Raw genomic sequence first — 24,001 nt, 5'->3', positions numbered from 1 at the left:
GGCGAGAATTCTACCACTGAACCACCAATGCTTCACATGGGGAGTTCACAGGCATAGCTCTGTCCAAGACAGTGATCAGGTGCACACACTTAAATTGTACACATATGAACAAAGTGTGCGCAGCAGACATGACAACGCCAAAGTTTCACATGATGATGGCTTATATAAGACAAGCTGCAGGCACATACATATCAAGATATATATTGAGTCTAAGGAAAGATGCTGTAGTCACTCGTCTCTGTGGCGCAATCGGTTAGCGCGTTCGGCTGTTAAGCGAAAGGTTGGTGGTTCAAGCCCACCCAGGGACGTACTATTTTGCCTGCATGAAACACTTGAATGGAAAACAGATACATGCCTTTGCTCTCTCCTGCTGGACACCCTTTCCCTGAATATTTCAATTCTCTGCGTTCTCTCGGCACCTGCAGTCAATTTCATAATTAGGATAGAAAACAAAAGGTCAAGCTCTGTAATACAACTGTAGGCATATGAGGAGGGGAAAATAAGTCAAAAGGCCCACAGCATTTGTTGATCTGGCTCCGAAAGCTGTAAGTGTAAGGACCTCGTGGCGCAACGGTAGCGCGTCTGACTCCAGATCAGAAGGTTGCGTGTTCAAATCACGTCGGAGTCACTGCTTACCATTTTTTTCCCCACTGAGGTCATATATTTCCTTTCGAAAACAAAGTCAAAAGAAAGCAGTCTTGCATTGGCCGGGAATCGAAACCCGGGCCTCCCGCGTGGCAGGCGAGAATTCTACCACTGAACCACCAATGCTTCACATGGGTTGTTCACAGGCAGAGCTCTGCCCAAGACAGTGATCAGGTGCACACACTTAAATTGTACACATATGAACAAAGTGTGCGCAGCAGACATGATAACGCCAACGTTTCACATGAAGATGGCAAGAATCAGATGCAGGAGACTATAACTATGAATGTCTTTGCATTTGCTGAGGTCACTGGCTTGGGACTAGAGTTGTGTTTATCAGGGCATGATGGCAAGCTGCTCCCGACAAAAGTGGTTCACAGAATGCACCCGCCAGATCACCAGCACTATTGTGTTTCAGATTATCTCACTGAACTCTCCTCCTGGAAAATCCTTCCCACTGGCTTTCCCAGATTCTGTGTCCTCCCCTAAATGCTGGGGTGAAACGGGCAGAGTTCTGCGCCCTGCGTCCCTAACGCGCTCCCAACGCGGCCTACAGCCCTGGTCGGGCACAGCCCTGGTCGGGCTTAGATCACTGGAGCCTTTTGTGACCAAGAACTCCGGAAGCCTAGGGTCAGGCCTGTTGCACAGGCATATTGTGCCTTGCCAATCCGGGATTGTTGTGTTTCAGGGCCTAGCCATCAATACTCCTGGGATTTCTTTCCCTGAGAACCCTCTTGTCCCTGCCCTCCCACAAGCCCCAGCTTTTATGTAAAATAAAGTGTGCACCATGGGCCTTCCCCTATTTGCTCTCTCCCCAATCTCTTTCTCCAAAGCTGAGCTCTGAAGGTAAATGTATCTATCTGAGTGAGGGGCTAGGGAGGGCCTTTCCCAGCAGTCTTACAAGTCAAGAGTTCAGAGAAAGCACCTGCTATGGGAGGGAGACTTTGCTCACAGAGAAGTCAAGTCTAAGATAACACATCTGATGGGCAAGGCACACGCCTTACTGGCTGGTAGCACACCTACAGAGGAGCAGGGAGCTATGCTAAGCAGGCAACAGAAAAGTCATGTATGTGTCTCATACACTGGGACCGGTAGTAATACTGGCTCTAAGACCATTAGACAGTAGTCTATTCATCATTACGTCCAACAATAACAAGACACTAAGCAAATGAGAAATGCTGTATGGCATAAAGACGCATTATATAACACAAGCTCCAGGCAGGCACACAATTATCAAGATATATATTGAGTCTCAGGAACTGTGCTACAGTTATTAACCTCTGTGGTGCAAATGGTTAGCGCGTTCGGTTGTTAACAGAAAGGTTGGTGGTTCAAGCCCACCCAGGGAAGTATCCTTTTCTGCCTGCATGAAACACTTTAATGAAACACAGATACGTACCTCTGCTCTCTCCTGCTTAAGACCCTTTATCTGAACATTTCAATCCTCTGCGTTCTCTCTGCACCTGCAGTCAATTTCATAATTAGGATAGAAAACAAAAGGCCTAGCCCTGTAATACAACTGTAGGCATATGAGGAGGGGAAAATAAGTCAAAAGGCCATCAGCATTTGTTGATCTGGCTTGAAGGCTGTAAGTGTAAGGACCTTGTGGCGCAACGGTAGCGCGTCTGACTCGACTCCAGATCAGAAGGTTGCGTGGTCAAATCACGTCGGGGGTCACTGCTTACCATTTTATTCCCCACTGAGTTCATATATTTCCTTTCGAAAACAAAGTCAAAGGAACGCAGCCTTGCATTGGCCGGGAATCGAACCCGGGCCTCCCACGTGGCAGGCGAGAATTCTACCACTGAACCACCAATGCTTCACATGGGGAGTTAACAGGCATAGCTCTGTCCAAGACAGTGATCAGGTGCACACACTTAAATTGTACACATATGAACAAAGTGTGCGCAGCAGACATGACAACGCCAAAGTTTCACATGATGATGGCTTATATAAGACAAGCTCCAGGCAGGCACATACATATCAAGATATATATTGAGTCTAAGGAAAGATGCTGTAGTCACTCGTCTCTGTGGTGCAATCGGTTAGTGTGTTCGGCTGTTAACCGAAAGGTTGGTGGTTCAAGCCCACCCAGGGACGTATTATTTTGCCTGCATGAAACACTTGAATGGAAAACAGATACATACCTTTGCTCTCTCCTGCTGGACACCCTTTCCCTGAATATTTCAATTCTCTGCGTTCTCTCGGCACCTGCAGTCAATTTCATAATTAGGATAGAAAACAAAAGGTCAATCTCTGTAATACAACTGTAGGCATATGAGGAGGGGAAAATAAGTCAAAAGGCCCACAGCATTTGTTGATCTGGCTCCGAAAGCTGTAAGTGTAAGGACCTCGTGGCGCAACGGTAGTGCGTCTGACTCCAGATCAGAAGGTTGCGTGTTCAAATCACGTCGGGGTCACTGCTTACCATTTTATTCCCCACTGAGGTCATATATTTCCTTTCGAAAACAAAGTCAAAAGAAAGCAGTCTTGCATTGGCCGGGAATCGAACCCGGGCCTCCCGCGTGGCAGGCGAGAATTCTACCACTGAACCACCAATGCTTCACATGGGTTGTTCACAGGCAGAGCTCTGCCCAAGACAGTGATCAGGTGCACACACTTAAATTGTACACATATGAACAAAGTGTGCGCAGCAGACATGATAACGCCAACGTTTCACATGAAGGTGGCAAGAATCAGATGCAGGAGACTATAACTATGAATGTCTTTGCATTTGCTGAGGTCACTGGCTTGGGACTAGAGTTGTGTTTATCAGGGCATGATGGCAGGCTGCTCCCGACAAAAGTGGTTCACAGAATGCACCCGCCAGATCACCAGCACTATTGTGTTTCAGATTATCTCACTGAACTCTCCTCCTGGAAAATCCTTCCCACTGGCTTTCCCAGATTCTGTGTCCTCCCCTAAATGCTGGGGTGAAACGGGCAGAGTTCTGCGCCCTGCGTCCCTAACGCGCTCCCAACGCGGCCTACAGCCCTGGTCGGGCTTAGATCACTGGAGCCTTTTGTGACCAAGAACTCCGGAAGCCTAGGGTCAGGCCTGTTGCACAGGCATATTGTGCCTTGCCAATCCGGGATTGTTGTGTTTCAGGGCTAGCCATCAATACTCCTGGGATTTCTTTCCCTGAGAACCCTCTTGTCCCTGTCCTCCCACAAGCCCCAGCTTTTATGTAAAATAAAGTGTGCACCATGGGCCTTCCCCTATTTGCTCTCTCCCCAATATCTTTCTCCAAAGCTGAGCTCTGAAGGTAAATGTATCTATCTGAGTGAGGGGCTAGGGAGGGCCTTTCCCAGCAGTCTTACAAGTCAAGAGTTCAGAGAAAGCACCTGCTATGGGAGGGAGACTTTGCTCACAGAGAAGTCAAGTCTAACATAACACATCTGATGGGCAAGGCACACGCCTTACTGGCTGGTAGCACACCTACAGAGGAGCAGGGAGCTATGCTAAGCAGGCAACAGAAAAGTCATGTATGTGTCTCATACACTGGGACCGGTAGTAATACTGGCTCTAAGACCATTAGACAGTAGTCTATTCATCATTACGTCCAACAATAACAAGACACTAAGCAAATGAGAAATGCTGTATGGCATAAAGACGCATTATATAACACAAGCTCCAGGCAGGCACACAATTATCAAGATATATATTGAGTCTCAGGAACTGTGCTACAGTTATTAACCTCTGTGGTGCAAATGGTTAGCGCGTTCGGTTGTTAACAGAAAGGTTGGTGGTTCAAGCCCACCCAGGGAAGTATCCTTTTTGCCTGCATGAAACACTTTAATGAAACACAGATACGTACCTCTGCTCTCTCCTGCTTAAGACCCTTTATCTGAACATTTCAATCCTCTGCGTTCTCTCTGCACCTGCAGTCAATTTCATAATTAGGATAGAAAACAAAAGGCCTAGCCCTGTAATACAACTGTAGGCATATGAGGAGGGGAAAATAAGTCAAAAGGCCATCAGCATTTGTTGATCTGGCTTGAAGGCTGTAAGTGTAAGGACCTTGTGGTGCAACGGTAGCGCGTCTGACTCCAGATCAGAAGGTTGCGTGGTCAAATCACGTCGGGGTCACTGCTTACCATTTTATTCCCCACTGAGTTCATATATTTCCTTTCGAAAACAAAGTCAAAGGAACGCCGCCTTGCATTGGCCGGGAATCGAACCCGGGCCTCCCGCGCGGCAGGCGAGAATTCTACCACTGAACCACCAATGCTTCACATGGGGAGTTCACAGGCATAGCTCTGTCCAAGACAGTGATCAGGTGCACACACTTAAATTGTACACATATGAACAAAGTGTGCGCAGCAGACATGACAACGCCAAAGTTTCACATGATGATGGCTTATATAAGACAAGCTCCAGGCAGGCACATACATATCAAGATATATATTGAGTCTAAGGAAAGATGCTGTAGTCACTCGTCTCTGTGGCGCAATCGGCTGTTAACCGAAAGGTTGGTGGTTCAAGCCCACCCAGGGACGTATTATTTTGCCTGCATGAAACACTTGAATGGAAAACAGATACATACCTTTGCTCTCTCCTGCTGGACACCCTTTCCCTGAATATTTCAATTCTCTGCGTTCTCTCGGCACCTGCAGTCAATTTCATAATTAGGATAGAAAACAAAAGGTCAATCTCTGTAATACAACTGTAGGCATATGAGGAGGGGAAAATAAGTCAAAAGGCCCACAGCATTTGTTGATCTGGCTCCGAAAGCTGTAAGTGTAAGGACCTCGTGGCGCAACGGTAGTGCGTCTGACTCCAGATCAGAAGGTTGCGTGTTCAAATCACGTCGGGGTCACTGCTTACCATTTTATTCCCCACTGAGGTCATATATTTCCTTTCGAAAACAAAGTCAAAAGAAAGCAGTCTTGCATTGGCCGGGAATCGAACCCGGGCCTCCCGTGTGGCAGGCGAGAATTCTACCACTGAACCACCAATGCTTCACATGGGTTGTTCACAGGCAGAGCTCTGCCCAAGACAGTGATCAGGTGCACACACTTAAATTGTACATATATGAACAAAGTGTGCGCAGCAGACATGATAACGCCAACGTTTCACATGAAGATGGCAAGAATCAGATGCAGGAGACTATAACTATGAATGTCTTTGCATTTGCTGAGGTCACTGGCTTGGGACTAGAGTTGTGTTTATCAGGGCATGATGGCAGGCTGCTCCCGACAAAAGTGGTTCACAGAATGCACCCGCCAGATCACCAGCACTATTGTGTTTCAGATTATCTCACTGAACTCTCCTCCTGGAAAATCCTTCCCACTGGCTTTCCCAGATTCTGTGTCCTCCCCTAAATGCTGGGGTGAAACGGGCAGAGTTCTGCGCCCTGCGTCCCTAACGCGCTCCCAACGCGGCCTACAGCCCTGGTCGGGCTTAGATCACTGGAGCCTTTTGTGACCAAGAACTCCGGAAGCCTAGGGTCAGGCCTGTTGCACAGGCATATTGTGCCTTGCCAATCCGGGATTGTTGTGTTTCAGGGCCTAGCCATCAATACTCCTGGGATTTCTTTCCCTGAGAACCCTCTCGTCCCTGTCCTCCCACAAGCCCCAGCTTTTATGTAAAATAAAGTGTGCACCATGGGCCTTCCCCTATTTGCTCTCTCCCCAATCTCTTTCTCCAAAGCTGAGCTCTGAAGGTAAATGTATCTATCTGAGTGAGGGGCTAGGGAGGGCCTTTCCCAGCAGTCTTACAAGTCAAGAGTTCAGAGAAAGCACCTGCTATGGGAGGGAGACTTTGCTCACAGAGAAGTCAAGTCTAACATAACACATCTGATGGGCAAGGCACACGCCTTACTGGCTGGTAGCACACCTACAGAGGAGCAGGGAGCTATGCTAAGCAGGCAACAGAAAAGTCATGTATGTGTCTCATACACTGGGACTGGTAGTAATACTGGCTCTAAGACCATTAGACAGTAGTCTATTCATCATTACGTCCAACAATAACAACACACTAAGCAAATGAGAAATGCTGTATGGCATAAAGACGCATTATATAACACAAGCTCCAGGCAGGCACACAATTATCAAGATATATATTGAGTCTCAGGAACTGTGCTGCAGTTATTAACCTCTGTGGTGCAAATGGTTAGCGCGTTCGGTTGTTAACAGAAAGGTTGGTGGTTCAAGCCCATCCAGGGAAGTATCCTTTTTGCCTGCATGAAACACTTTAATGAAACACAGATACGTACCTCTGCTCTCTCCTGCTTAAGACCCTTTCTCTGAACATTTCAATCCTCTGCGTTCTCTCTGCACCTGCAGTCAATTTCATAATTAGGATAGAAAACAAAAGGCCTAGCCCTGTAATACAACTGTAGGCATATGAGGAGGGGAAAATAAGTCAAAAGGCCATCAGCATTTGTTGATCTGGCTTGAAGGCTGTAAGTGTAAGGACCTTGTGGCACAACGGTAGCGCGTCTGACTCCAGATCAGAAGGTTGCGTGGTCAAATCACGTCGGGGTCACTGCTTACCATTTTATTCCCCACTGAGTTCATATATTTCCTTTCGAAAACAAAGTCAAAGGAACGCAACCTTGCATTGGCCGGGAATCGAACCCGGGCCTCCCGCGTGGCAGGCGAGAATTTTACCACTGAACCACCAATGCTTCACATGGGGAGTTCACAGGCATAGCTCTGTCCAAGACAGTGATCAGGTGCACACACTTAAATTGTACACATATGAACAAAGTGTGCGCAGCAGACATGACAACGCCAAAGTTTCACATGATGATGGCTGATATAAAGACAAGCTCCAGGCAGGCACATACATATCAAGATATATATTGAGTCTAAGGAAAGATGCTGTAGTCACTCGTCTCTGTGGCGCAATCGGTTAGCGCGTTCGGCTGTTAACCGAAAGGTTGGTGGTTCAAGCCCACCCAGGGACGTATTATTTTGCCTGCATGAAACACTTGAATGGAAAACAGATACATACCTTTGCTCTCTCCTGCTGGACACCCTTTCCCTGAATATTTCAATTCTCTGCGTTCTCTCGGCACCTGCAGTCAATTTCATAATTAGGATAGAAAACAAAAGGTCAAGCTCTGTAATACAACTGTAGGCATATGAGGAGGGGAAAATAAGTCAAAAGGCCCACAGCATTTGTTGATCTGGCTCCGAAAGCTGTAAGTGTAAGGACCTCGTGGCGCAACGGTAGTGCGTCTGACTCCAGATCAGAAGGTTGCGTGTTCAAATCACGTCGGGGTCACTGCTTACCATTTTATTCCCCACTGAGGTCATATATTTCCTTTCGAAAACAAAGTCAAAAGAAAGCAGTCTTGCATTGGCCGGGAATCGAACCCAGGCCTCCCGCGTGGCAGGCGAGAATTCTACCACTGAACCACCAATGCTTCACATGGGTTGTTCACAGGCAGAGCTCTGCCCAAGACAGTGATCAGGTGCACACACTTAAATTGTACACATATGAACAAAGTGTGCGCAGCAGACATGATAACGCCAACGTTTCACATGAAGATGGCAAGAATCAGATGCAGGAGACTATAACTATGAATGTCTTTGCATTTGCTGAGGTCACTGGCTTGGGACTAGAGTTGTGTTTATCAGGGCATGATGGCAGGCTGCTCCCGACAAAAGTGGTTCACAGAATGCACCCGCCAGATCACCAGCACTATTGTGTTTCAGATTATCTCACTGAACTCTCCTCCTGGAAAATCCTTCCCACTGGCTTTCCCAGATTCTGTGTCCTCCCCTAAATGCTGGGGTGAAACGGGCGGAGTTCTGCGCCCTGCGTCCCTTTACGCGTCCCTAACGCGCTCCCAATGCGGCCTACAGCCCTGGTTGGGCTTAGATCACTGGAGCCTTTTGTGACCGAGAACTCCGGAAGCCTAGGGTCAGGCCTGTTGCACAGGCATATTGTGCCTTGCCAATCCGGGATTGTTGTGTTTCAGGGCCTAGCCATCAATACTCCTGGGATTTCTTTCCCTGAGAACCCTCTTGTCCCTGTCCTCCCACAAGCCCCAGCTTTTATGTAAAATAAAGTGTGCACCATGGGCCTTCCCCTATTTGCTCTCTCCCCAATCTCTTTCTCCAAAGCTGAGCTCTGAAGGTAAATGTATCTATCTGAGTGAGGGGCTAGGGAGGGCCTTTCCCAGCAGTCTTACAAGTCAAGAGTTCAGAGAAAGCACCTGCTATGGGAGGGAGACTTTGCTCACAGAGAAGTCAAGTCTAAGATAACACATCTGATGGGCAAGGCACACGCCTTACTGGCTGGTAGCACACCTACAGAGGAGCAGGGAGCTATGCTAAGCAGGCAAAAGAAAAGTCATGTATGTGTCTCATACACTGGGACCGGTAGTAATACTGGCTCTAAGACCATTAGACAGTAGTCTATTCATCATTACGTCCAACAATAACAAGACACTAAGCAAATGAGAAATGCTGTATGGCATAAAGACGCATTATATAACACAAGCTCCAGGCAGGCACACAATTATCAAGATATATATTGAGTCTCAGGAACTGTGCTACAGTTATTAACCTCTGTGGTGCAAATGGTTAGCGCGTTCGGTTGTTAACAGAAAGGTTGGTGGTTCAAGCCCACCCAGGGAAGTATCCTTTTTGCCTGCATGAAACACTTTAATGAAACACAGATACGTACCTCTGCTCTCTCCTGCTTAAGACCCTTTCTCTGAACATTTCAATCCTCTGCGTTCTCTCTGCACCTGCAGTCAATTTCATAATTAGGATAGAAAACAAAAGGCCTAGCCCTGTAATACAACTGTAGGCATATGAGGAGGGGAAAATAAGTCAAAAGGCCATCAGCATTTGTTGATCTGGCTTGAAGGCTGTAAGTGTAAGGACCTTGTGGCACAACAGTAGCGCGTCTGACTCCAGATCAGAAGGTTGCGTGGTCAAATCACGTCGGGGTCACTGCTTACCATTTTATTCCCCACTGAGTTCATATATTTCCTTTCGAAAACAAAGTCAAAGGAACGCAACCTTGCATTGGCCGGGAATCGAACCCGGGCCTCCCGCGTGGCAGGCGAGAATTTTACCACTGAACCACCAATGCTTCACATGGGGAGTTCACAGGCATAGCTCTGTCCAAGACAGTGATCAGGTGCACACACTTAAATTGTACACATATGAACAAAGTGTGCGCAGCAGACATGACAACGCCAAAGTTTCACATGATGATGGCTTATATAAAGACAAGCTCCAGGCAGGCACATACATATCAAGATATATATTGAGTCTAAGGAAAGATGCTGTAGTCACTCGTCTCTGTGGCGCAATCGGTTAGCGCGTTCGGCTGTTAACCGAAAGGTTGGTGGTTCAAGCCCACCCAGGGACGTATTATTTTGCCTGCATGAAACACTTGAATGGAAAACAGATACATACCTTTGCTCTCTCCTGCTGGACACCCTTTCCCTGAATATTTCAATTCTCTGCGTTCTCTCGGCACCTGCAGTCAATTTCATAATTAGGATAGAAAACAAAAGGTCAAGCTCTGTAATACAACTGTAGGCATATGAGGAGGGGAAAATAAGTCAAAAGGCCCACAGCATTTGTTGATCTGGCTCCGAAAGCTGTAAGTGTAAGGACCTCGTGGCGCAACGGTAGTGCGTCTGACTCCAGATCAGAAGGTTGCGTGTTCAAATCACGTCGGGGTCACTGCTTACCATTTTATTCCCCACTGAGGTCATATATTTCCTTTCGAAAACAAAGTCAAAAAGCAGTCTTGCATTGGCCGGGAATCGAACCCAGGCCTCCCGCGTGGCAGGCGAGAATTCTACCACTGAACCACCAATGCTTCACATGGGTTGTTCACAGGCAGAGCTCTGCCCAAGACAGTGATCAGGTGCACACACTTAAATTGTACACATATGAACAAAGTGTGCGCAGCAGACATGATAACGCCAACGTTTCACATGAAGATGGCAAGAATCAGATGCAGGAGACTATAACTATGAATGTCTTTGCATTTGCTGAGGTCACTGGCTTGGGACTAGAGTTGTGTTTATCAGGGCATGATGGCAGGCTGCTCCCGACAAAAGTGGTTCACAGAATGCACCCGCCAGATCACCAGCACTATTGTGTTTCAGATTATCTCACTGAACTCTCCTCCTGGAAAATCCTTCCCACTGGCTTTCCCAGATTCTGTGTCCTCCCCTAAATGCTGGGGTGAAACGGGCGGAGTTCTGCGCCCTGCGTCCCTTTACGCGTCCCTAACGCGCTCCCAATGCGGCCTACAGCCCTGGTTGGGCTTAGATCACTGGAGCCTTTTGTGACCAAGAACTCCGGAAGCCTAGGGTCAGGCCTGTTGCACAGGCATATTGTGCCTTGCCAATCCGGGATTGTTGTGTTTCAGGGCCTAGCCATCAATACTCCTGGGATTTCTTTCCCTGAGAACCCTCTTGTCCCTGTCCTCCCACAAGCCCCAGCTTTTATGTAAAATAAAGTGTGCACCATGGGCCTTCCCCTATTTGCTCTCTCCCCAATCTCTTTCTCCAAAGCTGAGCTCTGAAGGTAAATGTATCTATCTGAGTGAGGGGCTAGGGAGGGCCTTTCCCAGCAGTCTTACAAGTCAAGAGTTCAGAGAAAGCACCTGCTATGGGAGGGAGACTTTGCTCACAGAGAAGTCAAGTCTAAGATAACACATCTGATGGGCAAGGCACACGCCTTACTGGCTGGTAGCACACCTACAGAGGAGCTGGGAGCTATGCTAAGCAGGCAAAAGAAAAGTCATGTATGTGTCTCATACACTGGGACCGGTAGTAATACTGGCTCTAAGACCATTAGACAGTAGTCTATTCATCATTACGTCCAACAATAACAAGACACTAAGCAAATGAGAAATGCTGTATGGCATAAAGACGCATTATATAACACAAGCTCCAGGCAGGCACACAATTATCAAGATATATATTGAGTCTCAGGAACTGTGCTACAGTTATTAACCTCTGTGGTGCAAATGGTTAGCGCGTTCGGTTGTTAACAGAAAGGTTGGTGGTTCAAGCCCACCCAGGGAAGTATCCTTTTTGCCTGCATGAAACACTTTAATGAAACACAGATACGTACCTCTGCTCTCTCCTGCTTAAGACCCTTTATCTGAACATTTCAATCCTCTGCGTTCTCTCTGCACCTGCAGTCAATTTCATAATTAGGATAGAAAACAAAAGGCCTAGCCCTGTAATACAACTGTAGGCATATGAGGAGGGGAAAATAAGTCAAAAGGCCATCAGCATTTGTTGATCTGGCTTGAAGGCTGTAAGTGTAAGGCCCTTGTGGCGCAACGGTAGCGCGTCTGACTCCAGATCAGAAGGTTGCGTGGTCAAATCACGTCGGGGTCACTGCTTACCATTTTATTCCCCACTGAGTTCATATATTTCCTTTCGAAAACAAAGTCAAAGGAACGCAGCCTTGCATTGGCCGGGAATCGAACCCGGGCCTCCCGCGTGGCAGGCAAGAATTCTACCACTGAACCACCAATGCTTCACATGGGGAGTTCACAGGCATAGCTCTGTCCAAGACAGTGATCAGGTGCACACACTTAAATTGTACACATATGAACAAAGTGTGCGCAGCAGACATGACAACGCCAAAGTTTCACATGATGATGGCTTATATAAGACAAGCTCCAGGCAGGCACATACATATCAAGATATATATTGAGTCTAAGGAAAGATGCTGTAGTCACTCGTCTCTGTGGCGCAATCGGTTAGCGCGTTCGGCTGTTAAGCGAAAGGTTGGTGGTTCAAGCCCACCCAGGGACGTATTATTTTGCCTGCATGAAACACTTGAATGGAAAACAGATACATACCTTTGCTCTCTCCTGCTGGACACCCTTTCCCTGAATATTTCAATTCTCTGCGTTCTCTCGGCACCTGCAGTCAATTTCATAATTAGGATAGAAAACAAAAGGTCAAGCTCTGTAAGACAACTGTAGGCATATGAGGAGGGGAAAATAAGTCAAAAGGCCCACAGCATTTGTTGATCTGGCTCCGAAAGCTGTAAGTGTAAGGACCTCGTGGCGCAACGGTAGCGCGTCTGACTCCAGATCAGAAGGTTGCGTGTTCAAATCACGTCGGGGTCACTGCTTACCATTTTATTCCCCACTGAGGTCATATATTTCCTTTCGAAAACAAAGTCAAAAGAAAGCAGTCTTGCATTGGCCGGGAATCGAACCCGGGCTTCCCGCGTGGCAGGCGAGAATTCTACCACTGAACCACCAATGCTTCACATGGGTTGTTCACAGTCAGAGCTCTGCCCAAGACAGTGATCAGGTGCACACACTTAAATTGTACACATATGAACAAAGTGTGCGCAGCAGACATGATAACGCCAACGTTTCACATGAAGATGGCAAGAATCAGATGCAGGAGACTATAACTATGAATGTCTTTGCATTTGCTGAGGTCACTGGCTTGGGACTAGAGTTGTGTTTATCAGGGCATGATGGCAGGCTGCTCCCGACAAAAGTGGTTCACAGAATGCACCCGCCAGATCACCAGCACTATTGTGTTTCAGATTATCTCACTGAACTCTCCTCCTGGAAAATCCTTCCCACTGGCTTTCCCAGATTCTGTGTCCTCCCCTAAATGCTGGGGTGAAACGGGCAGAGTTCTGCGCCCTGCGTCCCTAACGCGCTCCCAACGCGGCCTACAGCCCTGGTCGGGCACAGCCCTGGTCGGGCTTAGATCACTGGAGCCTTTTGTGACCAAAAACTCCGGAAGCCTAGGGTCAGGCCTGTTGCACAGCCATATTGTGCCTTGCCAATCCGGGATTGTTGTGTTTCAGGGCCTAGCCATCAATACTCCTGGGATTTCTTTCCCTGAGAACCCTCTTGTCCCTGTCCTCCCACAAGCCCCAGCTTTTATGTAAAATAAAGTGTGCACCATGGGCCTTCCCCTATTTGCTCTCTCCCCAATCTCTTTCTCCAAAGCTGAGCTCTGAAGGTAAATGTATCTATCTGAGTGAGGGGCTAGGGAGGGCCTTTCCCAGCAGTCTTACAAGTCAAGAGTTCAGAGAAAGCACCTGCTATGGGAGGGAGACTTTGCTCACAGAGAAGTCAAGTCTAACATAACACATCTGATGGGCAAGGCACACGCCTTACTGGCTGGTAGCACACCTACAGAGGAGCAGGGAGCTATGCTAAGCAGGCAACAGAAAAGTCATGTATGTGTCTCATACACTGGGACCGGTAGTAATACTGGCTCTAAGACCATTAGACAGTAGTCTATTCATCATTACGTCCAACAATAACAAGACACTAAGCAAATGAGAAATGCTGTATGGCATAAAGACGCATTATATAACACAAGCTCCAGGCAGGCACACAATTATCAAGATATATATTGAGTCTCAGGAACTGTGCTACAGTTATTAACCTCTGTGGTGCAAATGGTTAGCGCGTTCGGTTGTTGACAGAAAGGTTGGTGGTTCAAGCCCACCCAGGGAAGTATCCTTTTTGCCTGCATGAAACACTTTAATGAAACACAGATACGTACCTCTGCTCTCTCCTGCTTAAGACCCTTTATCTGAACATTTCAATCCTCTGCGTTCTCTCTGCACCTGCAGTCAATTTCATAATTAGGATAGAAAACAAAAGGCCTAGCCCTGTAATACAACTGTAGGCATATGAGGAGGGGAAAATAAGTCAAAAGGCCATCAGCATTTGTTGATCTGGCTTGAAGGCTGTAAGTGTAAGGACCTTGTGGCGCAACGGTAGCGCGTCTGACTCCAGATCAGAAGGTTGCGTGGTCAAATCACGTCGGGGTCACTGCTTACCATTTTATTCCCCACTGAGTTCATATATTTTCTTTCGAAAACAAAGTCAAAGGAACGCAGCCTTGCATTGGCCGCGAATCAAACCCGGGCCTCCCACGTGGCAGGCGAGAATTCTACCACTGAACCACCAATGCTTCACATGGGGAGTTCACAGGCATAGCTCTGTCCAAGACAGTGATCAGGTGCACACACTTAAATTGTACACATATGAACAAAGTGTGCGCAGCAGACATGACAACGCCAAAGTTTCACATGATGATGGCTTATATAAGACAAGCTCCAGGCAGGCACATACATATCAAGATATATATTGAGTCTAAGGAAAGATGCTGTAGTCACTCGTCTCTGTGGCGCAATCAGTTAGCGCGTTCGGCTGTTAACCGAAAGGTTGGTGGTTCAAGCCCACCCAGGGACGTATTATTTTGCCTGCATGAAACACTTGAATGGAAAACAGATACATACCTTTGCTCTCTCCTGCTGGACACCCTTTCCCTGAATATTTCAATTCTCTGCGTTCTCTCGGCACCTGCAGTCAATTTCATAATTAGGATAGAAAACAAAAGGTCAAGCTCTGTAATACAACTGTAGGCATATGAGGAGGGGAAAATAAGTCAAAAGGCCCACAGCATTTGTTGATCTGGCTCCGAAAGCTGTAAGTGTAAGGACCTCGTGGCGCAACGGTAGCGCGTCTGACTCCAGATCAGAAGGTTGCGTGTTCAAATCACGTCGGGGTCACTGCTTACCATTTTATTCCCCACTGAGGTCATATATTTCCTTTCGAAAACAAAGTCAAAAGAAAGCAGTCTTGCATTGGCCGGGAATCGAACCCGGGCCTCCCGCGTGGCAGGCGAGAATTCTACCACTGAACCACCAATGCTTCACATGGGTCGTTCACAGGCAGAGCTCTGCCCAAGACAGTGATCAGGTGCACACACTTAAATTGTACACAAATGAACAAAGTGTGCGCAGCAGACATGATAACGCCAACGTTTCACATGAAGATGGCAAGAATCAGATGCAGGAGACTATAACTATGAATGTCTTTGCATTTGCTGAGGTCACTGGCTTGGGACTAGAGTTGTGTTTATCAGGGCATGATGGCAGGCTGCTCCCGACAAAAGTGGTTCACAGAATGCACCCGCCAGATCACCAGCACTATTGTGTTTCAGATTATCTCACTGAACTCTCCTCCTGGAAAATCCTTCCCACTGGCTTTCCCAGATTCTGTGTCCTCCCCTAAATGCTGGGGTGAAACGGGCGGAGTTCTGCGCCCTGCGTCCCTTTACGCGTCCCTAACGCGCTCCCAATGCGGCCTACAGCCCTGGTCGGGCTTAGATCACTGGAGCCTTTTGTGACCAAGAACTCCGGAAGCCTAGGGTCAGGCCTGTTGCACAGGCATATTGTGCCTTGCCAATCCGGGATTGTTGTGTTTCAGGGCCTAGCCATCAATACTCCTGGGATTTCTTTCCCTGAGAACCCTCTTGTCCCTGTCCTCCCACAAGCCCCAGCTTTTATGTAAAATAAAGTGTGCACCATGGGCCTTCCCCTATTTGCTCTCTCCCCAATCTCTTTCTCCAAAGCTGAGCTCTGAAGGTAAATGTATCTATCTGAGTGAGGGGCTAGGGAGGGCCTTTCCCAGCAGTCTTACAAGTCAAGAGTTCAGAGAAAGCACCTGCTATGGGAGGGAGACTTTGCTCACAGAGAAGTCAAGTCTAAGATAACACATCTGATGGGCAAGGCACACGCCTTACTGGCTGGTAGCACACCTACAGAGGAGCAGGGAGCTATGCTAAGCAGGCAACAGAAAAGTCATGTATGTGTCTCATACACTGGGACCGGTAGTAATACTGGCTCTAAGACCATTAGACAGTAGTCTATTCATCATTACGTCCAACAATAACAAGACACTAAGCAAATGAGAAATGCTGTATGGCATAAAGACGCATTATATAACACAAGCTCCAGGCAGGCACACAATTATCAAGATATATATTGAGTCTCAGGAACTGTGCTACAGTTATTAACCTCTGTGGTGCAAATGGTTAGCGCGTTCGGTTGTTAACAGAAAGGTTGGTGGTTCAAGCCCACCCAGGGAAGTATCCTTTTTGCCTGCATGAAACACTTTAATGAAACACAGATACGTACCTCTGCTCTCTCCTGCTTAAGACCCTTTATCTGAACATTTCAATCCTCTGCGTTCTCTCTGCACCTGCAGTCAATTTCATAATTAGGATAGAAAACAAAAGGCCTAGCCCTGTAATACAACTGTAGGCATATGAGGAGGGGAAAATAAGTCAAAAGGCCATCAGCATTTGTTGATCTGGCTTGAAGGCTGTAAGTGTAAGGACCTTGTGGCGCAACGGTAGCGCGTCTGACTCCAGATCAGAAGGTTGCGTGGTCAAATCACGTCGGGGTCACTGCTTACCATTTTATTCCCCACTGAGTTCATATATTTCCTTTCGAAAACAGAGTCAAAGGAACACAGCCTTGCATTGGCCGGGAATCGAACCCGGGCCTCCCGCGTGGCAGGCGAGAATTCTACCACTGAACCACCAATGCTTCACATGGTGAGCTCACAGGCATAGCTCTGTCCAAGACAGTGATCAGGTGCACACACTTAAATTGTACACATATGAACAAAGTGTGCGCAGCAGACATGACAACGCCAAAGTTTCACATGATGATGGCTTATATAAGACAAGCTCCAGGCAGGCACATACATATCAAGATATATATTGAGTCTAAGGAAAGATGCTGTAGTCACTCGTCTCTGTGGCGCAATCGGTTAGTGCGTTCGGCTGTTAACCGAAAGGTTGGTGGTTCAAGCCCACCCAGGGACGTAATATTTTGCCTGCATGAAACACTTGAATGGAAAACAGATACATACCTTTGCTCTCTCCTGCTGGACACCCTTTCCCTGAATATTTCAATTCTCTGCGTTCTCTCGGCACCTGCAGTCAATTTCATAATTAGGATAGAAAACAAAAGGTCAAGCTCTGTAATACAACTGTAGGCATATGAGGAGGGGAAAATAAGTCAAAAGGCCCACAGCATTTGTTGATCTGGCTCCGAAAGCTGTAAGAGTAAGGACCTCGTGGCGCAACGGTAGCGCGTCTGACGCCAGATCAGAAGGTTGCGTGTTCAAATCACGTCGGGGTCACTGCTTACCATTTTATTCCCCACTGAGGTCATATATTTCCTTTCGAAAACAAAGTCAAAAGAAAGCAGTCTTGCATTGGCCGGGAATCAAACCCGGGCCTCCCGCGTGGCAGGCGAGAATTCTACCACTGAACCACCAATGCTTCACATGGGTCGTTCACAGGCAGAGCTCTGCCCAAGACAGTGATCAGGTGCACACACTTAAATTGTACACAAATGAACAAAGTGTGCGCAGCAGACATGATAACGCCAACGTTTCACATGAAGATGGCAAGAATCAGATGCAGGAGACTATAACTATGAATGTCTTTGCATTTGCTGAGGTCACTGGCTTGGGACTAGAGTTGTGTTTATCAGGGCATGATGGCAGGCTGCTCCCGACAAAAGTGGTTCACAGAATGCACCCGCCAGATCACCAGCACTATTGTGTTTCAGATTATCTCACTGAACTCTCCTCCTGGAAAATCCTTCCCACTGGCTTTCCCAGATTCTGTGTCCTCCCCTAAATGCTGGGGTGAAACGGGCGGAGTTCTGCGCCCTGCGTCCCTTTACGCGTCCCTAACGCGCTCCCAATGCGGCCTACAGCCCTGGTCGGGCTTAGATCACTGGAGCCTTTTGTGACCAAGAACTCCGGAAGCCTAGGGTCAGGCCTGTTGCACAGGCATATTGTGCCTTGCCAATCCGGGATTGTTGTGTTTCAGGGCCTAGCCATCAATACTCCTGGGATTTCTTTCCCTGAGAACCCTCTTGTCCCTGTCCTCCCACAAGCCCCAGCTTTTATGTAAAATAAAGTGTGCACCATGGGCCTTCCCCTATTTGCTCTCTCCCCAATCTCTTTCTCCAAAGCTGAGCTCTGAAGGTAAATGTATCTATCTGAGTGAGGGGCTAGGGAGGGCCTTTCCCAGCAGTCTTACAAGTCAAGAGTTCAGAGAAAGCACCTGCTATGGGAGGGAGACTTTGCTCACAGAGAAGTCAAGTCTAAGATAACACATCTGATGGGCAAGGCACACGCCTTACTGGCTGGTAGCACACCTACAGAGGAGCAGGGAGCTATGCTAAGCAGGCAACAGAAAAGTCATGTATGTGTCTCATACACTGGGACCGGTAGTAATACTGGCTCTAAGACCATTAGACAGTAGTCTATTCATCATTACGTCCAACAATAACAAGACACTAAGCAAATGAGAAATGCTGTATGGCATAAAGACGCATTATATAACACAAGCTCCAGGCAGGCACACAATTATCAAGATATATATTGAGTCTCAGGAACTGTGCTACAGTTATTAACCTCTGTGGTGCAAATGGTTAGCGCGTTCGGTTGTTAACAGAAAGGTTGGTGGTTCAAGCCCACCCAGGGAAGTTTCCTTTTTGCCTGCATGAAACACTTTAATGAAACACAGATACGTACCTCTGCTCTCTCCTGCTTAAGACCCTTTATCTGAACATTTCAATCCTCTGCGTTCTCTCTGCACCTGCAGTCAATTTCATAATTAGGATAGAAAACAAAAGGCCTAGCCCTGTAATACAACTGTAGGCATATGAGGAGGGGAAAATAAGTCAAAAGGCCATCAGCATTTGTTGATCTGGCTTGAAGGCTGTAAGTGTAAGGACCTTGTGGCGCAACGGTAGCGCGTCTGACTCCAGATCAGAAGGTTGCGTGGTCAAATCACGTCGGGGTCACTGCTTACCATTTTATTCCCCACTGAGTTCATATATTTCCTTTCGAAAACAAAGTCAAAGGAACACAGCCTTGCATTGGCCGGGAATCGAACCCGGGCCTCCCGCGTGGCAGGCGAGAATTCTACCACTGAACCACCAATGCTTCACATGGTGAGCTCACAGGCATAGCTCTGTCCAAGACAGTGATCAGGTGCACACACTTAAATTGTACACATATGAACAAAGTGTGCGCAGCAGACATGACAACGCCAAAGTTTCACATGATGATGGCTTATATAAGACAAGCTCCAGGCAGGCACATACATATCAAGATATATATTGAGTCTAAGGAAAGATGCTGTAGTCACTCGTCTCTGTGGCGCAATCGGTTAGTGCGTTCGGCTGTTAACCGAAAGGTTGGTGGTTCAAGCCCACCCAGGGACGTAATATTTTGCCTGCATGAAACACTTGAATGGAAAACAGATACATACCTTTGCTCTCTCCTGCTGGACACCCTTTCCCTGAATATTTCAATTCTCTGCGTTCTCTCGGCACCTGCAGTCAATTTCATAATTAGGATAGAAAACAAAAGGTCAAGCTCTGTAATACAACTGTAGGCATATGAGGAGGGGAAAATAAGTCAAAAGGCCCACAGCATTTGTTGATCTGGCTCCGAAAGCTGTAAGAGTAAGGACCTCGTGGCGCAACGGTAGCGCGTCTGACGCCAGATCAGAAGGTTGCGTGTTCAAATCACGTCGGGGTCACTGCTTACCATTTTATTCCCCACTGAGGTCATATATTTCCTTTCGAAAACAAAGTCAAAAGAAAGCAGTCTTGCATTGGCCGGGAATCAAACCCGGGCCTCCCGCGTGGCAGGCGAGAATTCTACCACTGAACCACCAATGCTTCACATGTGTTGTTCACAGGCAGAGCTCTGCCCAAGACAGTGATCAGGTGCACACACTTAAATTGTACACATATGAACAAAGTGTGCGCAGCAGACATGATAACGCCAACGTTTCACATGAAGATGGCAAGAATCAGATGCAGGAGACTATAACTATGAATGTCTTTGCATTTGCTGAGGTCACTGGCTTGGGACTAGAGTTGTGTTTATCAGGGCATGATGGCAGGCTGCTCCCGACAAAAGTGGTTCACAGAATGCACCCACCAGATCACCAGCACTATTGTGTTTCAGATTATCTCACTGAACTCTCCTCCTGGAAAATCCTTCCCACTGGCTTTCCCAGATTCTGTGTCCTCCCCTAAATGCTGGGGTGAAACGGGCAGAGTTCTGCGCCCTGCGTCCCTAACGCGCTCCCAACGCGGCCTACAGCCCTGGTTGGGCACAGCCCTGGTTGGGCTTAGATCACTGGAGCCTTTTGTGACCAAGAACTCCGGAAGCCTAGGGTCAGGCCTGTTGCACAGGCATATTGTGCCTTGCCAATCCGGGATTGTTGTGTTTCAGGGCCTAGCCATCAATACTCCTGGGATTTCTTTCCCTGAGAACCCTCTTGTCCCTGTCCTCCCACAAGCCCCAGCTTTTATGTAAAATAAAGTGTGCACCATGGGCCTTCCCCTATTTGCTCTCTCCCCAATCTCTTTCTCCAAAGCTGAGCTCTGAAGGTAAATGTATCTATCTGAGTGAGGGGCTAGGGAGGGCCTTTCCCAGCAGTCTTACAAGTCAAGAGTTCAGAGAAAGCACCTGCTATGGGAGGGAGACTTTGCTCACAGAGAAGTCAAGTCTAACATAACACATCTGATAGGCAAGGCACACGCCTTACTGGCTGGTAGCACACCTACAGAGGAGCAGGGAGCTATGCTAAGCAGGCAACAGAAAAGTCATGTATGTATCTCATACACTGGGACCGGTAGTAATACTGGCTCTAAGACCATTAGACAGTAGTCTATTCATCATTACGTCCAACAATAACAAGACACTAAGCAAATGAGAAATGCTGTATGGCATAAAGACGCATTATATAACATAAGCTCCAGGCAGGCACACAATTATCAAGATATATATTGAGTCTCAGGAACTGTGCTACAGTTATTAACCTCTGTGGTGCAAATGGTTAGCGCGTTCGGTTGTTAACAGAAAGGTTGGTGGTTCAAGCCCACCCAGGGAAGTATCCTTTTTGCCTGCATGAAACACTTTAATGAAACACAGATACGTACCTCTGCTCTCTCCTGCTTAAGACCCTTTATCTGAACATTTCAATCCTCTGCGTTCTCTCTGCACCTGCAGTCAATTTCATAATTAGGATAGAAAACAAAAGGCCTAGCCCTGTAATACAACTGTAGGCATATGAGGAGGGGAAAATAAGTCAAAAGGCCATCAGCATTTGTTGATCTGGCTTGAAGGCTGTAAGTGTAAGGACCTTGTGGCGCAACGGTAGCGGTTCTGACTCCAGATCAGAAGGTTGCGTGGTCAAATCACGTCGGGGTCACTGCTTACCATTTTATTCCCCACTGAGTTCATATATTTCCTTTCGAAAACAAAGTCAAAGGAACGCAGCCTTGCATTGGCCGCGAATCAAACCCGGGCTTCCCACGTGGCAGGCGAGAATTCTACCACTGAACCACCAATGCTTCACATGGGGAGTTCACAGGCATAGCTCTGTCCAAGACAGTGATCAGGTGCACACACTTAAATTGTACACATATGAACAAAGTGTGCGCAGCAGACATGACAACGCCAAAGTTTCACATGATGATGGCTTATATAAGACAAGCTCCAGGCAGGCACATACATATCAAGATATATATTGAGTCTAAGGAAAGATGCTGTAGTCACTCGTCTCTGTGGCGCAATCGGTTAGCGCGTTCGGCTGTTAACCGAAAGGTTGGTGGTTCAAGCCCACCCAGGGACGTATTATTTTGCCTGCATGAAACACTTGAATGGAAAACAGATACATACCTTTGCTCTCTCCTGCTGGACACCCTTTCCCTGAATATTTCAATTCTCTGCGTTCTCTCGGCACCTGCAGTCAATTTCATAATTAGGATAGAAAACAAAAGGTCAAGCTCTGTAATACAACTGTAGGCATATGAGGAGGGGAAAATAAGTCAAAAGGCCCACAGCATTTGTTGATCTGGCTCCGAAAGCTGTAAGTGTAAGGACCTCGTGGCGCAACGGTAGCGCGCATGACTCCAGATCAGAAGGTTGCGTGTTCAAATCACGTCGGGGTCACTGCTTACCATTTTATTCCCCACTGAGGTCATATATTTCCTTTCGAAAACAAAGTCAAAAGAAAGCAGTCTTGCATTGGCCGGGAATCGAACCCGGGCCTCCCACGTGGCAGGCGAGAATTCTACCACTGAACCACCAATGCTTCACATGGGTCGTTCACAGGCAGAGCTCTGCCCAAGATAGTGATCAGGTGCACACACTTAAATTGTACACAAATGAACAAAGTGTGCGCAGCAGACATGATAACGCCAACGTTTCACATGAAGATGGCAAGAATCAGCTGCAGGAGACTATAACTATGAATGTCTTTGCATTTGCTGAGGTCACTGGCTTGGGACTAGAGTTGTGTTTATCAGGGCATGATGGCAGGCTGCTCCCGACAAAAGTGGTTCACAGAATGCACCCGCCAGATCACCAGCACTATTGTGTTTCAGATTATCTCACTGAACTCTCCTCCTGGAAAATCCTTCCCACTGGCTTTCCCAGATTCTGTGTCCTCCCCTAAATGCTGGGGTGAAACGGGCGGAGTTCTGCGCCCTGCGTCCCTAACGCGCTCCCAACGCGGCCTACAGCCCTGGTCGGGCTTAGATCACTGGAGCCTTTTGTGACCAAGAACTCCGGAAGCCTAGGGTCAGGCCTGTTGCACAGGCATATTGTGCATTGCCAATCCGGGATTGTTGTGTTTCAGGGCCTAGCCATCAATACTCCTGGGATTTCTTTCCCTGAGAACCCTCTTGTCCCTGTCCTCCCACAAGCCCCAGCTTTTATGTAAAATAAAGTGTGCACCATTGGCCTTCCCCTATTTGCTCTCTCCCCAATCTCTTTCTCCAAAGCTGAGCTCTGAAGGTAAATGTATCTATCTGAGTGAGGGGCTAGGGAGGGCCTTTCCCAGCAGTCTTACAAGTCAAGAGTTCAGAGAAAGCACCTGCTATGGGAGGGAGACTTTGCTGACAGAGAAGTCAAGTCTAACATAACACATCTGATGGGCAAGGCACACGCCTTACTGGCTGGTAGCACACCTACAGAGGAGCAGGGAGCTATGCTAAGCAGGCAACAGAAAAGTCATGTATGTGTCTCATACACTGGGACCGGTAGTAATACTGGCTCTAAGACCATTAGACAGTAGTCTATTCATCATTACGTCCAACAATAACAAGACACTAAGCAAATGAGAAATGCTGTATGGCATAAAGACGCATTATATAACACAAGCTCCAGGCAGGCACACAATTATCAAGATATATATTGAGTCTCAGGAACTGTGCTACAGTTATTAACCTCTGTGGTGCAAATGGTTAGCGCGGTCGGTTGTTAACAGAAAGGTTGGTGGTTCAAGCCCACCCAGGGAAGTATCCTTTTTGCCTGCATGAAACACTTTAATGAAACACAGATACGTACCTCTGCTCTCTCCTGCTTAAGACCCTTTATCTGAACATTTCAATCCTCTGCGTTCTCTCTGCACCTGCAGTCAATTTCATAATTAGGATAGAAAACAAAAGGCCTAGCCCTGTAATACAACTGTAGGCATATGAGGAGGGGAAAATAAGTCAAAAGGCCATCAGCATTT

General features: G+C 47.4%; 36 non-coding genes across 36 annotated transcripts; 21 read left to right on the top strand and 15 right to left on the bottom strand.

Moving 5' to 3' along the window:
• Window positions 1-234: 234 nt before the first annotated feature.
• TRNAN-GUU (transfer RNA asparagine (anticodon GUU)) lies at window positions 235-308 on the top strand. Its single transcript has one exon. It is a non-coding gene; the product is annotated as a tRNA-Asn (tRNA).
• A 248-nt stretch (window positions 309-556) lies between these two features.
• On the top strand, window positions 557-628 carry TRNAW-CCA (transfer RNA tryptophan (anticodon CCA)). Its single transcript has one exon. It is a non-coding gene; the product is annotated as a tRNA-Trp (tRNA).
• Window positions 629-2,393: 1,765 nt separating this feature from the next.
• Window positions 2,394-2,464, bottom strand: TRNAG-GCC (transfer RNA glycine (anticodon GCC)). Its single transcript has one exon. It is a non-coding gene; the product is annotated as a tRNA-Gly (tRNA).
• Window positions 2,465-2,671: 207 nt separating this feature from the next.
• On the top strand, window positions 2,672-2,745 carry TRNAN-GUU (transfer RNA asparagine (anticodon GUU)). The gene has a single exon. It is a non-coding gene; the product is annotated as a tRNA-Asn (tRNA).
• Window positions 2,746-2,993: 248 nt separating this feature from the next.
• TRNAW-CCA (transfer RNA tryptophan (anticodon CCA)) lies at window positions 2,994-3,065 on the top strand. Its single transcript has one exon. It is a non-coding gene; the product is annotated as a tRNA-Trp (tRNA).
• A 71-nt stretch (window positions 3,066-3,136) lies between these two features.
• Window positions 3,137-3,207, bottom strand: TRNAG-GCC (transfer RNA glycine (anticodon GCC)). Its single transcript has one exon. It is a non-coding gene; the product is annotated as a tRNA-Gly (tRNA).
• Window positions 3,208-4,805: 1,598 nt separating this feature from the next.
• TRNAG-GCC (transfer RNA glycine (anticodon GCC)) lies at window positions 4,806-4,876 on the bottom strand. Its single transcript has one exon. It is a non-coding gene; the product is annotated as a tRNA-Gly (tRNA).
• Window positions 4,877-5,392: 516 nt separating this feature from the next.
• TRNAW-CCA (transfer RNA tryptophan (anticodon CCA)) lies at window positions 5,393-5,464 on the top strand. The gene has a single exon. It is a non-coding gene; the product is annotated as a tRNA-Trp (tRNA).
• Window positions 5,465-7,205: 1,741 nt separating this feature from the next.
• TRNAG-GCC (transfer RNA glycine (anticodon GCC)) lies at window positions 7,206-7,276 on the bottom strand. Its single transcript has one exon. It is a non-coding gene; the product is annotated as a tRNA-Gly (tRNA).
• A 208-nt stretch (window positions 7,277-7,484) lies between these two features.
• Window positions 7,485-7,558, top strand: TRNAN-GUU (transfer RNA asparagine (anticodon GUU)). Its single transcript has one exon. It is a non-coding gene; the product is annotated as a tRNA-Asn (tRNA).
• A 248-nt stretch (window positions 7,559-7,806) lies between these two features.
• On the top strand, window positions 7,807-7,878 carry TRNAW-CCA (transfer RNA tryptophan (anticodon CCA)). The gene has a single exon. It is a non-coding gene; the product is annotated as a tRNA-Trp (tRNA).
• Window positions 7,879-7,949: 71 nt separating this feature from the next.
• On the bottom strand, window positions 7,950-8,020 carry TRNAG-GCC (transfer RNA glycine (anticodon GCC)). Its single transcript has one exon. It is a non-coding gene; the product is annotated as a tRNA-Gly (tRNA).
• A 1,611-nt stretch (window positions 8,021-9,631) lies between these two features.
• On the bottom strand, window positions 9,632-9,702 carry TRNAG-GCC (transfer RNA glycine (anticodon GCC)). Its single transcript has one exon. It is a non-coding gene; the product is annotated as a tRNA-Gly (tRNA).
• Window positions 9,703-9,910: 208 nt separating this feature from the next.
• Window positions 9,911-9,984, top strand: TRNAN-GUU (transfer RNA asparagine (anticodon GUU)). Its single transcript has one exon. It is a non-coding gene; the product is annotated as a tRNA-Asn (tRNA).
• A 248-nt stretch (window positions 9,985-10,232) lies between these two features.
• On the top strand, window positions 10,233-10,304 carry TRNAW-CCA (transfer RNA tryptophan (anticodon CCA)). The gene has a single exon. It is a non-coding gene; the product is annotated as a tRNA-Trp (tRNA).
• Window positions 10,305-10,372: 68 nt separating this feature from the next.
• On the bottom strand, window positions 10,373-10,443 carry TRNAG-GCC (transfer RNA glycine (anticodon GCC)). Its single transcript has one exon. It is a non-coding gene; the product is annotated as a tRNA-Gly (tRNA).
• A 1,611-nt stretch (window positions 10,444-12,054) lies between these two features.
• On the bottom strand, window positions 12,055-12,125 carry TRNAG-GCC (transfer RNA glycine (anticodon GCC)). The gene has a single exon. It is a non-coding gene; the product is annotated as a tRNA-Gly (tRNA).
• A 207-nt stretch (window positions 12,126-12,332) lies between these two features.
• TRNAN-GUU (transfer RNA asparagine (anticodon GUU)) lies at window positions 12,333-12,406 on the top strand. The gene has a single exon. It is a non-coding gene; the product is annotated as a tRNA-Asn (tRNA).
• Window positions 12,407-12,654: 248 nt separating this feature from the next.
• Window positions 12,655-12,726, top strand: TRNAW-CCA (transfer RNA tryptophan (anticodon CCA)). Its single transcript has one exon. It is a non-coding gene; the product is annotated as a tRNA-Trp (tRNA).
• Window positions 12,727-12,797: 71 nt separating this feature from the next.
• Window positions 12,798-12,868, bottom strand: TRNAG-GCC (transfer RNA glycine (anticodon GCC)). Its single transcript has one exon. It is a non-coding gene; the product is annotated as a tRNA-Gly (tRNA).
• Window positions 12,869-14,340: 1,472 nt separating this feature from the next.
• Window positions 14,341-14,412, top strand: TRNAW-CCA (transfer RNA tryptophan (anticodon CCA)). The gene has a single exon. It is a non-coding gene; the product is annotated as a tRNA-Trp (tRNA).
• Window positions 14,413-14,761: 349 nt separating this feature from the next.
• On the top strand, window positions 14,762-14,835 carry TRNAN-GUU (transfer RNA asparagine (anticodon GUU)). Its single transcript has one exon. It is a non-coding gene; the product is annotated as a tRNA-Asn (tRNA).
• A 248-nt stretch (window positions 14,836-15,083) lies between these two features.
• TRNAW-CCA (transfer RNA tryptophan (anticodon CCA)) lies at window positions 15,084-15,155 on the top strand. Its single transcript has one exon. It is a non-coding gene; the product is annotated as a tRNA-Trp (tRNA).
• Window positions 15,156-15,226: 71 nt separating this feature from the next.
• Window positions 15,227-15,297, bottom strand: TRNAG-GCC (transfer RNA glycine (anticodon GCC)). The gene has a single exon. It is a non-coding gene; the product is annotated as a tRNA-Gly (tRNA).
• A 1,468-nt stretch (window positions 15,298-16,765) lies between these two features.
• TRNAW-CCA (transfer RNA tryptophan (anticodon CCA)) lies at window positions 16,766-16,837 on the top strand. Its single transcript has one exon. It is a non-coding gene; the product is annotated as a tRNA-Trp (tRNA).
• Window positions 16,838-16,908: 71 nt separating this feature from the next.
• Window positions 16,909-16,979, bottom strand: TRNAG-GCC (transfer RNA glycine (anticodon GCC)). Its single transcript has one exon. It is a non-coding gene; the product is annotated as a tRNA-Gly (tRNA).
• A 207-nt stretch (window positions 16,980-17,186) lies between these two features.
• On the top strand, window positions 17,187-17,260 carry TRNAN-GUU (transfer RNA asparagine (anticodon GUU)). The gene has a single exon. It is a non-coding gene; the product is annotated as a tRNA-Asn (tRNA).
• Window positions 17,261-17,508: 248 nt separating this feature from the next.
• Window positions 17,509-17,580, top strand: TRNAW-CCA (transfer RNA tryptophan (anticodon CCA)). Its single transcript has one exon. It is a non-coding gene; the product is annotated as a tRNA-Trp (tRNA).
• A 71-nt stretch (window positions 17,581-17,651) lies between these two features.
• On the bottom strand, window positions 17,652-17,722 carry TRNAG-GCC (transfer RNA glycine (anticodon GCC)). Its single transcript has one exon. It is a non-coding gene; the product is annotated as a tRNA-Gly (tRNA).
• Window positions 17,723-19,190: 1,468 nt separating this feature from the next.
• TRNAW-CCA (transfer RNA tryptophan (anticodon CCA)) lies at window positions 19,191-19,262 on the top strand. Its single transcript has one exon. It is a non-coding gene; the product is annotated as a tRNA-Trp (tRNA).
• A 71-nt stretch (window positions 19,263-19,333) lies between these two features.
• TRNAG-GCC (transfer RNA glycine (anticodon GCC)) lies at window positions 19,334-19,404 on the bottom strand. Its single transcript has one exon. It is a non-coding gene; the product is annotated as a tRNA-Gly (tRNA).
• A 207-nt stretch (window positions 19,405-19,611) lies between these two features.
• On the top strand, window positions 19,612-19,685 carry TRNAN-GUU (transfer RNA asparagine (anticodon GUU)). The gene has a single exon. It is a non-coding gene; the product is annotated as a tRNA-Asn (tRNA).
• Window positions 19,686-19,933: 248 nt separating this feature from the next.
• TRNAW-CCA (transfer RNA tryptophan (anticodon CCA)) lies at window positions 19,934-20,005 on the top strand. Its single transcript has one exon. It is a non-coding gene; the product is annotated as a tRNA-Trp (tRNA).
• A 71-nt stretch (window positions 20,006-20,076) lies between these two features.
• Window positions 20,077-20,147, bottom strand: TRNAG-GCC (transfer RNA glycine (anticodon GCC)). Its single transcript has one exon. It is a non-coding gene; the product is annotated as a tRNA-Gly (tRNA).
• A 1,893-nt stretch (window positions 20,148-22,040) lies between these two features.
• TRNAN-GUU (transfer RNA asparagine (anticodon GUU)) lies at window positions 22,041-22,114 on the top strand. The gene has a single exon. It is a non-coding gene; the product is annotated as a tRNA-Asn (tRNA).
• Window positions 22,115-22,505: 391 nt separating this feature from the next.
• Window positions 22,506-22,576, bottom strand: TRNAG-GCC (transfer RNA glycine (anticodon GCC)). The gene has a single exon. It is a non-coding gene; the product is annotated as a tRNA-Gly (tRNA).
• Window positions 22,577-24,001: the final 1,425 nt, after the last annotated feature.

This window comes from Lissotriton helveticus, chromosome 1_2 (genome assembly GCF_964261635.1).
Source record: "Lissotriton helveticus chromosome 1_2, aLisHel1.1, whole genome shotgun sequence".
Taxonomy (NCBI): domain Eukaryota; kingdom Metazoa; phylum Chordata; class Amphibia; order Caudata; family Salamandridae; genus Lissotriton; species Lissotriton helveticus.
The sequence above is the reverse complement of the archived record's forward strand: the minus strand, read 5'-3'. Positions and strand labels throughout refer to the sequence as shown.